The 15,654-nt window shown below is 50.1% G+C and overlaps 1 long non-coding RNA gene across 3 annotated transcripts in view; it reads right to left on the bottom strand.

Moving 5' to 3' along the window:
- Positions 1-337: 337 nt before the first annotated feature.
- The window catches only part of LOC131914263 (uncharacterized), a 37,352-nt gene continuing 22,035 nt past the window's right edge, over positions 338-15,654 (bottom strand). For all 3 annotated transcript variants that reach the window (XR_009380100.1, XR_009380101.1, XR_009380102.1), the window contains one exon: positions 338-544. This is a non-coding gene — a long non-coding RNA (uncharacterized LOC131914263). The remainder of the gene's footprint in view (positions 545-15,654) is intronic.

Consider the following 15,654-nt stretch of genomic DNA (forward strand, 5'->3'; position numbering starts at 1 on the left):
TCTGTTTCCTCTCTCTCTCTGCCTCATCTGTTCCCATTCTCTCTCTCACCTCTGCTCCCAAGCCTTCCTCCCAACTCCCTGCTCTATTTGGTTCAGAGATAACTAGTTAGAATGATGAACTGCTTTTGTTTTTTGTTTTTTGGGTTTTTTTTAAAGCCCAACCGCAAGCTGTTGATTGAAATCTTTCATCTAATTAGTTTTAAGCTAATTTTCAAAACAAAAAAAATGATAGAAAACATTGCCAAAAAAAACCCAAGTAGAACAAGTTAAGATAAATTATAAATGTTTTAAAGGGGGGGAAGGACCCCAAATTGAATGTTTTTCAAATCTTTAGAGCTTCTTTCATAGCTTTGTTTTATTTTTTTATCTAGTAATTTTACTGTCTAAATGAACATTACAGAAAGTACATGGGCAAAAATGAGGAACCCACCCACTCACAGCTACTCCGAGCACCTTGAGATCCACTCTTCCAGATTCTTCTCTGTGTATATGTGTGCATTTTTATGACTTCCCAAAGAAAGTTCCAGCACGTCAGTCCCTTGAGCTGTAAAACAAGAACACGAAAGAACTTTGGTCCCTCGAGCTGTAAATTAAGAATGCTAATAGCAACAGAAACCTGGTCACATTTTTCAAATTATTATATAGTCCTCATCTTCCTGAGGCTTCAGATATCCATGGTAATGAATATTTATTGTAATATTCATTGTAAATGAATTTACAGCCTTGGAGAGATCGTCAGTTAAGAAACCTGATAACTTTGTTGTTCCTTGGAATAACTGATTCCAAAGCTGTCTGTTCACCTGTCAGCTACTAATGTCCAGACTCATGTTTCTGGAAAAAAAAAAAAAAAACAATTTGCCGAATGCTGAGGGATAAATACCTTTGTCTGTACCTACAGATTTTGTTTACAAAAATGGAATCATCTCAGCTATGCTGTCTTGTGACTCTGGTTTCCTCTAATCCCTAGTACTGGATATTTGAAAATGTCCCAATCTTTGCTACCTTTTATATTATCATAACTAGCAAAGACAGGAGCAAGAGGTAGAAGGTGAAGTAGACATTCAAAAACATAAAAGGATGTGGTGGTGGCAGCACATATCTGTGATCCCAGCACTAGGGAAGCTGAGGTAAGAGGATAGAAAGTTTGAGGCTAGTCTGGGCTGAATAATAAGACCTTATTTCAAGAAAGAAAAAAGGAAGGGAGGGAGGGAGGGAGTAAGGGAGGGAGGGGAAGGGAAGGGGGGAGGGGAAGGGGAAGGGAAAAGGGCACAAAAAAAATTTCTGAAAAATAATAATGTTTAAAACCAAATAAAGCTTACAAAAACTATCCCACAGTTCATAAAATTTATGATCCAAGACAAAAAGAATATCCATTTTGTTTAACAAATGTATTTGGAGTGCCCACAATGCACTTGGCTCTACATGAGGTTCAGGGGCACACTAAGTATGAAAGAGAAATCCCTGTTCCCACAGTCCTTACAGGCAGGGAGGAAGCTGTGATAAACTGATTCGATGGGGGAGAGGGGAGGACCGAGGGACTGGCTGGTGGGACAAGCTGAGGTGATGCTGCTCACTGACAGCATTTGGGGAAGGAGAGGAGGAGTGGTCCAGACAGGAAGGGCAGGAGCAGAGGCCCTACGCGGCAGCCAGGCCCATGCTGTCCCCAACCCCTCCTGAAATCCAGGATCCCTAGAAGGAGGATGGGGAGGAGCTGGTTTGGACCTGCTGCTGTCTGGGAGGGTGTCAGGGTGAGCCTGTGCTTGAGCATCTGTTGTTGGGGCGGGGGAGGCATAAAGGAACACAGCTATTGCATTCCATCCTGTTAATGGAGCCCAAAATAGTGATATTTGACTGATCATTGTTTCAAACCAGACTTTTACCGTTATTATCTTTGACTGAATTCCTTCTTGTGTCTCCCCAGCCCATTATTCCTTTCTTCCCTCCAAAGGCCAAGAATGCTGATTGGTGTGGATGTCACTCCATGAACACTAAATAGCTTTGTGGGCATGGGCTCCATGCTGATGGACCGTCTTGGAAGCCCTTGGCCCCCAGATGAAACAGCGTAGAGACTGCACAGAAGAAGGGTGGGTACCAAGAGGAACAGACTGACCAGGAAGCAAGACGAAGCCAGGAGGAGGGGAGAAAGATCAGGCTGAGGCTGGATGCTGGGTCCACATGGGCCAGGAGGAGGGACTGGGCCAAATGCAGATGACCCAGAGGCTGAGAAGACAGTAGCTCCAGGAACCACTGAGCTGCTGCCCTTGGTCCTTTCTCTACCGTCCCAGCCCCCAGCAACCTCCTTCCTGAGAATGAGGAAATGCTCAGGGAAGGGGAGACCTGGGGCCTGGGGTGGGAGAGCTGGTGTGCAGGAAGCCGAGCTCTACAGACGCTGGGGAAGGATTCAGTAGCCCCGTAAGACCATCTGCAGCCATCTGCGAATGGGAAGTCTAAAGAGCCCAGAGTCTTCCTTAATCAAAGCCAACAGGAGGAGCGGACTAAGGCTTCATGCCAGGCCTAGGCTGCCTGGGTTCATACCCTGGTGCTATGTTCACATCCTGGTTCATCTCCTTCAAAACTGAGTGACCTTAGGCCAGTTTCTTCAGCTCTCTGTGCACCATCTCCTCTTTAAACAGGGCACAGTAGTTGTTGCATGGCTCAAATACAACCAAGCACCAAGTACTCAAGAGGCATGCAAGGCACGTCATGATACCAGCAGCTGAAGATGGGGAGACACATGGCTCTCCCCAACTGTGGAGCCTCATCTTTTTCCAAACGTGAGAGCGCCGGGGAGGTCTGGATGCCCCTCCTCTGTCAGCTCTCTCGTACCCTCTACTGGCACCAGCACCAAGGCCAGCTTCCAGGAGGATCCTGCGAACGTGCTGGTCTTGAGCCCCTGCCCAAAGAGTCCTGCCCCTGATGCCGAAGCCCTCTGGTCCTAAGCTGCCTGTGCCCCTCCATCACACAGGATAGTCCCCTCTTCAATATCCTGTAAAGGATGCCGTCATGAGTTCAAGCCCCCTTCCTGGGACTTGACAGAGCCTCCCCTCCACTGTTCAGTGGACTGAGTCTGTTTCTCCACCTGAGTAAGAGGAAGGCTCCCCGTGCCTGAGGACGGCTAGCAAAGGAGGACCCTGGGTGCCTGGGTTACATCTAGGGCTTGCTGGTTTCCGACCCTTCTTCCTCCACGTTCAGATAGGGTGGCCAACTGGGGCCTGCTCAGCACTCAGCCCCCTCCATGAAGACCTAAGTTCTCATCTGTTCAGCATTCAGCCAGCATTATCCTGTGTCTCTGTCTTCCTTTCCTCTCACTTCCCAACAACCCTAGGTTCGTCCCAGCTCTCCGGGAACAAGAAGTCAGTGTCCCTTCACACAGCCAGCAGGAGAATCCCAGACTGAAGTAAATTACGACTCCAGCTTACGTCGTCGTCATCTGTTGGTCTGTGTGCCCTTCCGGCCCCCTGGTGCTTCTCAAAGCTTCACCATTCCTCCTGGACTCCACTCATCCCCATCTCTGTCTCCCGCCATCCTCCACGCCCCCTCTCCCCGAGTCGCGGTTGTCAAGTATTTCCACCGTCAGCACTTGTCGAGTGGAACTGGAAGTTCTTCCACTTGCGCAGCGAGCCGCGTGGGCAGGTGGGTAATGTCTGTTTTACTCTCTGTAATGAATCCCATCTTCTCCTCTTCGCTGTGATGGTTATTGATTCTGTCTTGACACCTTGGTTTGTTTTCCGCCAGCTCCTGCCTTCCCTTCATCTTGCTGTGGCCATTTCTCCACTCTTATCTGTAATTTCCTCTCTTGTTGCGGCTGCCTCCCTCCTGGGCAGCCGCTGCACCGAGATGGGGGCTGTGTATTAACTCTGCACTGAGGTCCGGCGGCCCTGCTCAGACAGGCGAGTTGGGGAGGTTATTACGAATGGGCAAAAGGAAGGAACAGGAAGGCAGAGGCTAGGGACAGGCTTGCTTGTGCTGAAGTAGAGTCGGGGCCACTACATAGAAACTCTCCACAAGCCCTCTCAGTCCCTACACTCAGAGAGTGATGCTCAGTGGTTACATAAGGCCCTTAGCAGCCTTGCTTCACTCTGCCTCATCCTTAGCCTCAACTCTCCAAACCAGGGACTTCACACTCCAGCTGCACAGGACTGTTCCTGTGGACATCCCCAAGCTCAACAGTGTTCTCCCTGATGGTTGTGCCCTTCCCCATCTCTCATTCCACCTTTCACCTAGAAAACTCCTATTCGTTCGTCAAAGCCCAGTTCTGATCTCATCGAGCAATCCATTCATGCCAAGCCACACTAACTTGAAGCTGACTTAAGTCTTCTCTTCATTGACCTCCCACAACTCTTCATGGTCCTTCTCTGCTTCTCTGGCTCCCTCATGCTGGATCTCCTTCACAGAGTAGAGACTGAGGAAAATGAAGGGCAGAACTGAACCAAGTCTCTGAGTCACCACAAATGTTCTCCTGCAGTAGGCTCTGGTAGACATGAATGTGCTGAGTCACAGATGTGGACTTGAGCCAGGGCCTGGGAGCCCACTAGGAGCTCTGCTCCAGGGCACCTGCAGAAACTAACAGCTCATACAGAGGCTGGCGTTGTTTGGGGCTGGATCCTGCAGCCAGAGGCAAGAGTGACCAGTTCTGAGTCCTTTGTAGGTTCCAAGAGCCTGTGGCAGACAGCGTTAGATGGAGGTACTAAGAAAGAACTTGATCCCTCAGTCCCTAAAGTCAAAATCCAGCCAGTCCCCTAGCTCTATTTCTGGAACAAGACCCTCAGGCCTGGGGTCTGCCTCCACTATTTCCAGTCTCCTTCCATTGTCCTGACACTTCTTTCATCCCCCATCCACAGCCTCTGCAACCTCACTGAGCCTCTGCCCAGTGGAGTCTTCCTGGAAGTGTGTTGCAGTTGTCTGGAGGCCTTGGTGTTCCATGCATGGAGGCGAACTTGTAGTTATCAGGGAGTCTCCCCCCGCCCCCCGCCTTGAAGATAGAGGGGTTGGAATCTGGGATCCCTGGAGTACTTCAGGGCACAGTCACCACACCTGTGCCTGCTCCCAGTCCCTGGGACCTCTGTGGGTGGCTACAGAAGCTAGTGAATCTCTTTCTCCCAGCCAGGGGCCCCAGAAGGTAGAAGACATATGTAAGAGAACTGTGGGTTCCTCTAGGTACTGGAACGGGGGGAGGGGGGTCCCTGGGCAGAAGAAGTGGCTGCCCTCACAAGGGCAGGCAGGGCATCACGGGACATGCATCCCGTGTAGCAGACAATGAAGCTGAGGCTAAAAAGGGTGGCATTCAGTCCCAGGTCTCTGTACTACTAGAATCAGGCATGAGGTTCCACATCGGGGATGATGAAATGCGTGGGAAGGCATCAGGAAGAAGGCTTCCAGTAAGACTGGAAAGAGCACCCGTCTTATAGACAAAAGGAGGCTGGTGACCTAGTGTCATCTCTACGGCCACAACCCAACGATCTAACTTACTCCCACTGGGCCCCGTCTCTTACAGGTTTACCACCTCTCAATTACATCACAGTCTGGGGACCAAGCCATCAACACGTAAGTGGCACTAATGTTTCCAGAACCTCCCATGCAGAGCCCAGGCTGAGGAGTGGCTGGTCCCTGGGTTCTACTGGGGTTTCCTTGTCCAGTCCAAGAAAGCTTCAGGCTGGACACTGAAGCCAGATCCCCTTGGCCTGGGAATGCCTTTGTCAAGACCTTTTCTCTTAGTGAGGGACAAGGACTCAAATGTCCCCAGGGTCTCAGCCAAACACCTGCCCACTGCTGCCGCTCCAGGGTGAGAGAGAATGAAGGTGACATTGCCCCTCAGACCTCGTCTGGGGAAAGTCTCACTAGGTCTCTAATGAAGATAAATCCCACGCCGAAGGATGTCGATGGATACAGATGAGCCAGCAGCGCTGTCTGGTGGATGGATGCCCTTCTCCAGATCTACAGCCAATGGCATATGGGTGCCTGCCTCTGCCAACACCCAGCTACCTTCCCCAGACATGTCCTCCAAAGGCCAGTGGCTCTTCCTGGGGAACTCACCTTAAAGAGGCTCTGCCCACTGATTCCTGGTCTAGCTGGAACCCTAAGGGATGGCTTGGGCCACTGTGCCACCCACTGGAATACCAAACTTGAAGGCACACACGGGCTGGTCCTCGGTTTGCACCCTGCATGCCATTAAGTTCCTATGGTTTCCACCAGGCAGAGAAGACAAACCTCATTATTTTGACCCCCTTGCTCTCAGAAGGAGACTCTTGTAGACTAGTAAGTTTGGTTCTTAGTTTCAAGGCTCCCTTAGAAAGAAATCGTCCAGCATGTCCCTTGCCTCCTGGTTGGTCGGTCACTGTTCCAATCAGTTCTCTATTCCTGTGATAAACACCACAACCAAAAGCAACTTCCTGAGGTCAAGGATTATTTGGCTCCCAATCCTTGGGGGAAGTCAGGGCAGGAACTCAAACATGAGCAGAGGCAGGAACCATGGAGAGAAGCTGCTTAGTGGTTAGCTCTCAGGCTTAAGTTCAACTATCCTTCTTAAAGCTCCCAGGACCGCCTACCCCAGGGGTGGCCCTACCCACAGTGACCTGGGCCCTCCCACCTCCATTAACACTCAAGACAATGCCTTACAGACATGCCTTACAGACATGCCTACAGGCCAGTCTGATGGGGACCATTTCCTAAGCTGACTCCCCTCTTCCCAGGTGGCTGTAGTTTGTGTCCAGCTGACCAAAGCTAACAGAACCATCACAGACTTTGCGTCAGCCTTTAAGTGATGAAGTCTGTTTGTCTTGTGACAGGGGAGTTCTGGGTACACGAAGGCTCCACCTCAGCTCCTCAGGAGAAGATGCTCTTTTCCGGTCGTGGGCCCTTTCAGAACAAAAAGGCACCCCCTTCGTCTCACAGTAGAAAGAAAGCTCACTGCTTCTCTTCTACGCCCAGTCTCCCCAACAGAACCATTCTCAACAGCACACGCCTAAGCTGCGCGTGTTCCCTGGCACCGTGCTCAACACCTGCCTCCTTATGGATCCTCTTGTTTCTTTGCTTTACAGCCACCCTGACCAATGCATTGTTTTTCCTTGCTCAGGTTTGTCCACACTGCTGTCCAGCATCCAGCTTGTCTTGCTAGCCCTTTGCCCTTCTAAAGGGACAGCAGGGCTTCCCGGAAGTTTGTTCTTTGACATCTCCCATCATCATCGCACCTGTGTCTCTGGAAACACATGGAGCCTAGGCCAATGGTCCTGGAAATGTCCAAGGTCACTGCTGGCCTTGTTTTCAAAAGTGTCTGGGGAAGGACTGTCCCTCAGTCTGGACTGTCTCCACCATTGTCTGCAATCAGTGTGGATCATCGATGCATAGTTCGGCCTCACAGTGGGGACCTGGACGGGACAAAAGGCTTGCTTTGTGGGGTGGGGAATCCTGGTCACGTCCAACATCACATCTCTGCAGCTCAATTTCATCCTCTGAAAAGTGGAGTCTTCCCACTGCACAGAGTACTATGGCTGGGCATAGCAAGAGTGGCTCTGGGACTATGTGTAGCCATGGTGATGGGGGTGGGAGGTTGCTGTTGAGTTGAGTTTAGCCTGGCCTACATTGAGAAGCAGAGACTGGAAGAAGCTAAGGATCCCACATGGTACAAATGCAGCTAAGAAAGCCATGCATAGGGAATGGATGAACTTTGGTTTCCAAAGCCAGACAGAATCCTGGGACCTCTGCTTCTAGTCCCCCCTTGGCCATCAGACAGGTTTGAGACCGACCCCAGTGAGGTGAGGACTGGTGTGAAGTTGCACATCCAGGTGGAAGCTTATGTGACCACCTAGTCTCAGGCTACAGTACAAGCATCAGTACAAGCTCTGGCAGACACACCGAGGTCAGCAGAACAGCGCCATCACGGCCATCAAGAGTGGAATGGGGTTCTGTGATAATGCTCCCTAAGTTGCTCTGCCTTCCTAGGCCATTTGCTGGAGTTACTGCTTAGCTGAGACACTATGGCTCCAAGATGAGGTCATTTGAAAAGAAAGTTGTTCCCAGGCCCTTGGCTTCCGGCCTGCCTAATGTAGTGTTGTGAGACTATCCCCGGTCTAAAATTCACTTTCTCTCATAAAGGAGAGAGGGTCAGAGAAGTGACCTTGGGAGGAGAGGGACTGTGTCTCCACTCAGCGGCTCTGCTTCTTAAGAAGCCCCAGGCTGCAACTCTAGGATCTGATGCCACCCAAGAAAGGGTGGCCCCCCTCCTAGCATCCTCTTCTCCCTGCCAGCACTGTTTAATGTACAGCACTTGGTGTCTGTGCTGTGAAAGCGCCATGGCCCCCAGAGTCATGCCCAGAGCACCCCCTCTCACACTCAGGCAACAGGAAGGAATGCTCGATGGAGCTAGGACTAAACAGAGGACATCAGACGCATACTCCCCGGGGCTTAGAAAATGCCATGCCAATCCTTGGTTCTAGCCAGGACAGGGAGGGGCACAGATGGCACTCTTGGGATCAAGAACAAAGGCATGATCATCAGAAAGTGACCCTTGCCTTCCACACCCAGTCACACTCCCAGTGTTTGCCCAGTGATGATCCCGCCTGGGGACAGAGCACATCTTCTGTCTTGTGATGTATGTAGGTCGAACAGTGGGTCTTATTTTGCAAACAAGGAGACCAAAGTCCAAGCTGATTAAATGGCTAGCCCAAGGTCACCCAGATGTTCAGTCTCTCTGCTGATTAGTTGTATTTCCCTCTGGTCTCATAAACAATTTGAGGAGGTTTGTTCTAAAATACACGCCAGTAATCAAGTACTTTGAACATGCTCCTGCTGTAGATATTTGGTATTCTCTCTGTGCCTGGCATTATACTAGATTCACAGGTAGATGAAGAAGGACTCCCAGCTTCCATGGGGCTTTGGCCCAGCATATTGTAACCTCATGCTAAGTCCTGTGAAAGAAGTCAGGGCCTGAGACAGTTATGAGAGTCCAGAATCAAGGCAAGTGAAGCCTTCAGGGCTCTGAACTGGGTGTGTGCACACTGCAGAAAGGCAGTCAGAATGGCTAGAGGAAAGAAGACTGGGTAGAGCTAGCAAGCTGAGAGGGGGGAGAGGCTCGGCCTGGAAACCCTCCGGGACAGGAGTAAGACTTCAGACCTAGCAGGAAGGGAAGCCACTGGGGACTTGAGAGTGGCAAGATCCATGACATGCTGGAAGGACTTCTCTTGCTGCCTTAGAGAGAATAGGACACTGAGAGGCAAGAGTGGAGAGCATGGTACAAGCCAAGAAGGACATGTACGCGTTACCCCCACCAACCCCTGCCCATGGCAGACATTAATAATCAATCCTGATATTCCTTAGTGAGCACACTTGCTGCCTCAATGTGGCTCTGCAGGCAGCTACTCCCAGTCCACTGGTAATGAGGAGTTAAGCCACTTCTCATTCCACGTACAGAAAAATGAATACTGAGTTTGGTGCCCCAAAGTTTCCAGGTTCAGCCCAGCTTTCCGATGTGTGGCTGCATTAGTGTATCTGTGGCTGACTTATTTAGCCTAAATTGTGCTTTCCCACTTGTTAAAGTGAATTGTTATCCCAGTGTCACGTGTTTACTGTGAGGATTAAATGAGACAGTATAGGAAAGCAGTTAACTAGCTACTTCTGATGTAAGTAGACATCCGTAAATGTATAAAATAAATGAAATAGTCATAGTCAGTCCGCTTCCCCCTACCCACAATTATACTCCCAGAAGAACACGTACACTACGTAATCTTACACGGTCTCAGACACTGTGTGTGCAAATGCACACTTACATAACACACACTCACACACATGCCTCAGAGGATAGAAAAACGTATCCTAACAGCTGGCGCTGGAATTGATCTCAGAGAAGGAACCGTCTTTTGTTCGAGAAATTACCTTGATAACTCTCTAAGGATATGAATTCGGAGAAGTCAAGGAAACAAAAAGATAGCTGGCCTGCTCTGCATTAAAATGAGACAAAATGGGGAGGGGACTGAACAAAGTAGAGAATCCCAGGAGAGTGGTCACAGCAGAGCATGGGGTGTGCTTGTGTGTGTGTGTGTGTGTGTGTGTGTGTGTGTGCGCGCGTGTGTGTGTGTGAGTGCGCGCGTACGTGTGCATGTGTGTGCATGTGCGTGCGAGTGTGTGTGCATGCGTTGTGTGTATGTGATGCCTGTGTGTGCATGCGTGCATGTGCACGTGCATGCGTGTGTGTGTGTGTGTGTGTGTGTGTGTGTGTGTATGTGCGTGCGCATGCGCGCATGCACGCACGCGTGAAAGAGGTGGGGGCAGGACAGGGAGGACTTAGGAATGAGCACTTTGAACAAGCGACACGAAGCTGTTATGTTTTTTGCTATGAGAAACCTCTCTGTCTTCCAAGAGCCCATATAGCATGCATGATTCATTTATACAAAAAGTCCAGACACCAACCTATCTCAGTGATCAACAGTTGCTCAGGCTGGTGGGGGGAGGGGAGGACCTTCTGGGGCCTTGCACTTGTCACAGTCTTCACTGAGGTGATGGTCTCCCAGGTGTGTGTCTGTGTCTCTATACAGTTGTAAGTCTATATGTCAAAACTCATCAGTGGGAACACTTCAAACATGTCGCTTTTTGTATGTTAATTATACCTTTAAGAGCTGGTAGGGTGTTTTAAAGAGAGGTTTATATCAATTTGATCCAAATATTTTTCTCTCTCCTGGTTTCAGATGTGCTCATTTTCCAACCTTTCTGCAGATACTGACCCCTTCCAAACACTACTTTTTATCTCCCCATAGTTTGGTCAAGTTTAACACAGGGAGCCTCAGGGTTAGGAGTAGAAGCATATACGCACACAGAGTCCAAAAGTTGGCACTGGGCGGTGTTCCTCAAATGCCATCCTTTTTCAAAAGACAAGGTTTCTCACTGGAACTTGCCAATTAAGCTACACTGGCTGGGCCAGCAATCCCCAGGGATCTGCCTGTCTCTGCCTCCCCAGTACTGGAATTACAAGTATGCTTCCCATGCCTGATTTTTTTTTTGTTCTAGGGATCAAACATAGGCCCTCATGCTGGGGTAACAATCACTTTACTGACTGAGCTTTCTTTTCAAATCAGGTTTGAAGCTAAATTTGAAGGGAAAAGTTGAATCTATAGTAAAACCACAGAGCCCTTGTGGGGTTGGGGTATGACATACATGACGTGTAGAGTGGGTTACAAGGTCAAGCGCCCACAGGCACACAAATCACACACCCACATGCACAGTACCTTTGGTCATGCTCCTTTGTACTACAGCTACCTCTTAGGACTGTGACCAACATGTTCAAGAGAGGAGGTGGCTCGTGATTGAACCAAAATGGAACAGAGATGGGAAGACATGGCAAGGCTGAGGAGATTAGCCTCCTCAGAGCACTGAGCCTCCTTCAGAGATGTTCCCCTCCCCCGCCCTTTTGTGTGTGTGTGTGTGTGTGTGTGTGTGTGTGTGTGTGTGTGTGTGTTTCTGTGCAGGTGCGTGTCTGGGCACACAGGCATGTGAGTGTAGAGGATTGAGGACAATCTCAGCTGTCATTCAGTGGGTGCCGTCTACCTTGTGTTTTAAAAACTCAGTCTCCCGTTGAGGTGCCGCTCACAGATTAGGTTAGGCTGGCTGACCAGCCAGCCCCAGGGATCCACTTCTCTGCCTTCTTAGTGCTGGGATTACAACATGCACAACCACGTCAGCTTTTCTTAAAAATACGTGCTCTGGGGATCAAAATTAGTTCCTCGAACTTGCATGGCAAAGACTTTACCGACGGCGCCATCACCTCAGCCTCTGGCTCCTTCTTTAGGCCCACCGAGGCAGTCCATTCTAACCAGCTAGCAAGAGCCCCTCCAAGCAGGCACACAAAATCCAAACCAGGGGTCAGTTTTCTCCTGGAAGAACCTGGCACGGAGCTTCCTCAGCTCAGCCAGGTGTTCCTCTCCTGATAGGCAAGGCTTCCTGCCGTCCTTGGCCTCTCCCCGCTCCACCTCCCCTGCCTCTACCCGGAACACCACTAACCAAATCAGCCATTCCGCTCCTTCCAAGGGGATAATCAAAGTGCAGCGTCTCCGGAGAGGACCTGGCTCGCAGAACAAGTCTTTAATTTCAAGCTGACAAGTTTGGGAGCATGTGCTGCAGGCCCTCGGATAGGCAAGATGGATGGATGGCCAGGGAGTGCAGATGGTGAGCTGGAGGGTGGAGGGGGAGAGGGTGGAGGAGGCCCTAGGAAGCTTCCCAGCGGCAGGCAGAAATGGTCTGTCTAGTGCTTGCAGAGTGAAGATGTGGGCATTTTCGTCCCACCCAGATCCCCACTCAGCATGGGCACCCCTACCTGCCCCCTGCTGACTCAGGAGCAGATTCCACAATCTGGAGGGCAACAAGTCACCCAGAGGATAGAAGTGGGACCTCAATATGGACTTGGACAGAGCTTCTGTCCCCCTTGTGTCCCTTAGGACTTGCACTCAAAATGTAAAGGTGCTTGGAATATTGTCCCTGCTGAGAAAAACAAGCAAACACCAACAAAAACAACCCCAAGACTGGGTGGGAAAGCTCCAGGTGCTTTGAAGTCAGTGCCATCCTGTCCCCAAGAGAAAGCAGGCTCAGAAAGAGAGTGGGTCCTGCTCATGGTCAGAAAACAAGTCTTCAATAAGCCAATGAGAGAGTACAAAAGACCCTCTGGCATTCATAAATAGTGCAACCCACAGCCTCAGTGCAATCTCTGTTTCCTAAAAGCGACATGGAGTCAGTTAGACGACACATCGGAGTCCCTGGCCACGGTAGCCGAGTGGCAGCAAGCCCTCCAGCCTGTTTGGTGACTTCTTGCACACACCAATCAATGGTTCAACCCAGTGGCTCGGTGGCCAGACAGATGTTTTCAGGCTGGTCACTATGAGGAGCCGAAGTGATAGCAGCTTCCAGAAAGCTAGCGGTCTCTTTCACAGTTCTCTGCTGTGAGCCCTGCCAGGCTGTGTTGGGCTAGGGCTCCGGGAATCAGAAGGCTTCTGTAGGCAAATGAGCAAGAACAGAAGGAAGGTCCGCCTTCAGCGAGGCCGGCTCCAGCTCGCAGCCCTGCCATTCACAGCCACCCTGACCCTTGCTCCATATACCACACTGGCCCTGGGCATGGTACACCAGCAAACAAGTATGGTGTGGTGCCCAGCCCTTAGTGGGTACCTAGACATGTATTAAACTAACCAAAGACCGAAAATATTTGAGAAACTGTCTATAGGGGACATGCACAGACTTTCCCTCTCCATGGTTATTTTCTAAATAATAGAGTCTAGCAACCACTGGTACTCTGTTTCAACTGGAGATCAGACTCAAGACCCTGCACGTGATAGGAAAGTACTCTACCACTGGGCTACACCGCAGTCCACCATCTACTGTATTAGGTGTTACAAGTAACAGATGTTTTAAACTATGTAGGAAGAAGCCCAAAGATTCTACACAAACATTATACTACTTTAATAGTTTTTTTTTTTTTACATTTATTTGGTTTTTGTATGTGTCTGTGCTTATGTATATGTGATTGTACATGCCACAGCATGCACGTGAAAGTGAGGGGCAACTTGAAGGAACTGGTTCTTTCCTTCCATCCTGTGAGTTCCGGGGCTCAAACTCAAGCCTCCTAACTTAGTAGCAAGTGTCTCTCTCCACTAAGTCATCTCACAGGCCCAATAAACCATTTTATATAAGGAACATGAGTATTCAGAGATTTGGGTACTCATGAGGGTCCTGGGGTCCCCCTGCAGCCCTAGGTGCCAAACATGACCATATTTCATAATAGATTGAGCTGACAAAGGTGTAGATAACAGGCTAGCTAGTCTTTACCACATGAGCACCCTAGGCCACAAGCACGGATAGACACAACCTTGTCTTTCCACAGTGTCGAAATTTATTGAATAACGAACCAATGTGTCATCTAATATGTAAGTTAAAGCAGGGTACAGACTGATCTCAACACTTCAAATTCCTTCTGACACACCCCAGAACCTGGCTCAGTACACCCCTGTTTTACCAGTCACAGTACTACCTAAAACAAGGATGTACTGAGTCAGCCTGGTACCTGGGACCTGCCTTCTAGACCCAATGTTCCTATTGACAAATTCCACGACTGCCGGCAAAATATGGACCTGGGCTGATGCCCACAGTCTCCTTTTCCCACTTGCAAAACGGAAGCAGAAGGGCGCCCCTGTTGCACCCCTTTCTTGGAGATGCTATGAGTGAGGCTCCTGTGGGCTGATGGGAAGGAGAATGTCTGGGGAGATTTGTGCTTTGTAGGATTGTTGCAGGAGTGGTCTGCTTGCTATCAACTGCTGAGCTACCCAAGGAGGGTCCTGAGGTGGCAAGAAAGCCGGCCCCCACAATGGCCAGCTACCAGCCCTGTGTCATTTTAATCTGCCATTCCCTGTCTGCTCACATTCCTCAGACCCAAGAATCCAGCCCTGTCTACGGCATGTTCTGGCCTGTGCACTTAACCTGCCAGTGGACTCTGGAAGGCCTGTCTGTCTCCCCGCAGGGCAGATTAAGGCTCATCTTTGTGCCCTTTCTGTGCCATCTTGGCCCCTCAGCCCCTGCTCTAGAAGGTGGTCAAGCTGGGCCCCATTTGGAAGAGAGGCGAGAACAAGAAAGGAGATTGAGAAGTGGGTCTCCAGTGCCCTGCTCCGGGCTGGCCCCTCTGCTGTTGCCTGTGCCCCAGCCACACTGTGGAGCGGGATGATGCCCAGTTGATGAACAGTGACTTTCAGGGATGTAGGGCTGATGGGACTGCAGCTGTAGTGGATCCCCCACCCAGGGACCCCAGATGCCCTCATCCTGTGCCCACGTGCCTAGTCCCCAGGGAACCAGGCAGGGTATGAGCTGGCCCTCTCCTGCTTCTTGCCTCCATCCTTGGCCTTTAATATTCATGAGCCCTCCCTGCAGGGGAGCTAAAAATGTTCCGCTCCTAAATCTAACTGCTTCTCAGAAGCCTAATTAAATTCTTTGGTGGAAAGGGGGAAAAATGACCTTCAGAACTGCTGAAACTAGTCAGAGTGGTGTGTCCCAAAATCTTTTCCCTTCCTCTGCCCTCCTCATCAGGGGTCTCACCTATGATAAGGTTCTCCACCACTCCCTCGGGCTGTGTCCAAGGGACACTCTAGAGGGATGCCACAGTGGCCGACTGTTTTCAGCAAGAGAATATAGAAAAGTGGTCCAGGGTGGCCTTGGTGGGTGAATGCATTTAACTGACAACCTGAGTTGGCTCTCACATGGTGGAAGGAGAGAACTGTGGAAGGTCGTCTTCTGACATCCACAAACAAACCATGGCATGCTCACAGTGGCTTGTGTGTTGTGGTGTGCGAGTGGCCCCACATATACACACATGAATAAATACATGTCATAGAGAAAAGCAATGGTCCTGAGGCCTCAGGAGACTGGATGACATTAGTGCTCACTAGAAATATCAATCTTAGCCAAAGGCTGGGATTAGAAAGAAGAGGAATGGCCATAGGGAAGGGCTGGTGCTAATGTAGAAGGAAAAATACAGCCATCCTTCCTACATAGATACTTGTTGTTGAATGCTCTGGAACTTTCTGAATATCTCATTTATGCATCCTGGAAAACCCGTATAGACACAGGGTAAAGAAGAGCCCTGGGCACATTTATTACCAAGAGCCTGGTGTTGGAGCTCAAACTCCAGCTGGCTCT

Source organism: Peromyscus eremicus, chromosome 7 (assembly GCF_949786415.1).
Source record: "Peromyscus eremicus chromosome 7, PerEre_H2_v1, whole genome shotgun sequence".
Classification (NCBI taxonomy): Eukaryota; Metazoa; Chordata; class Mammalia; order Rodentia; family Cricetidae; genus Peromyscus; species Peromyscus eremicus.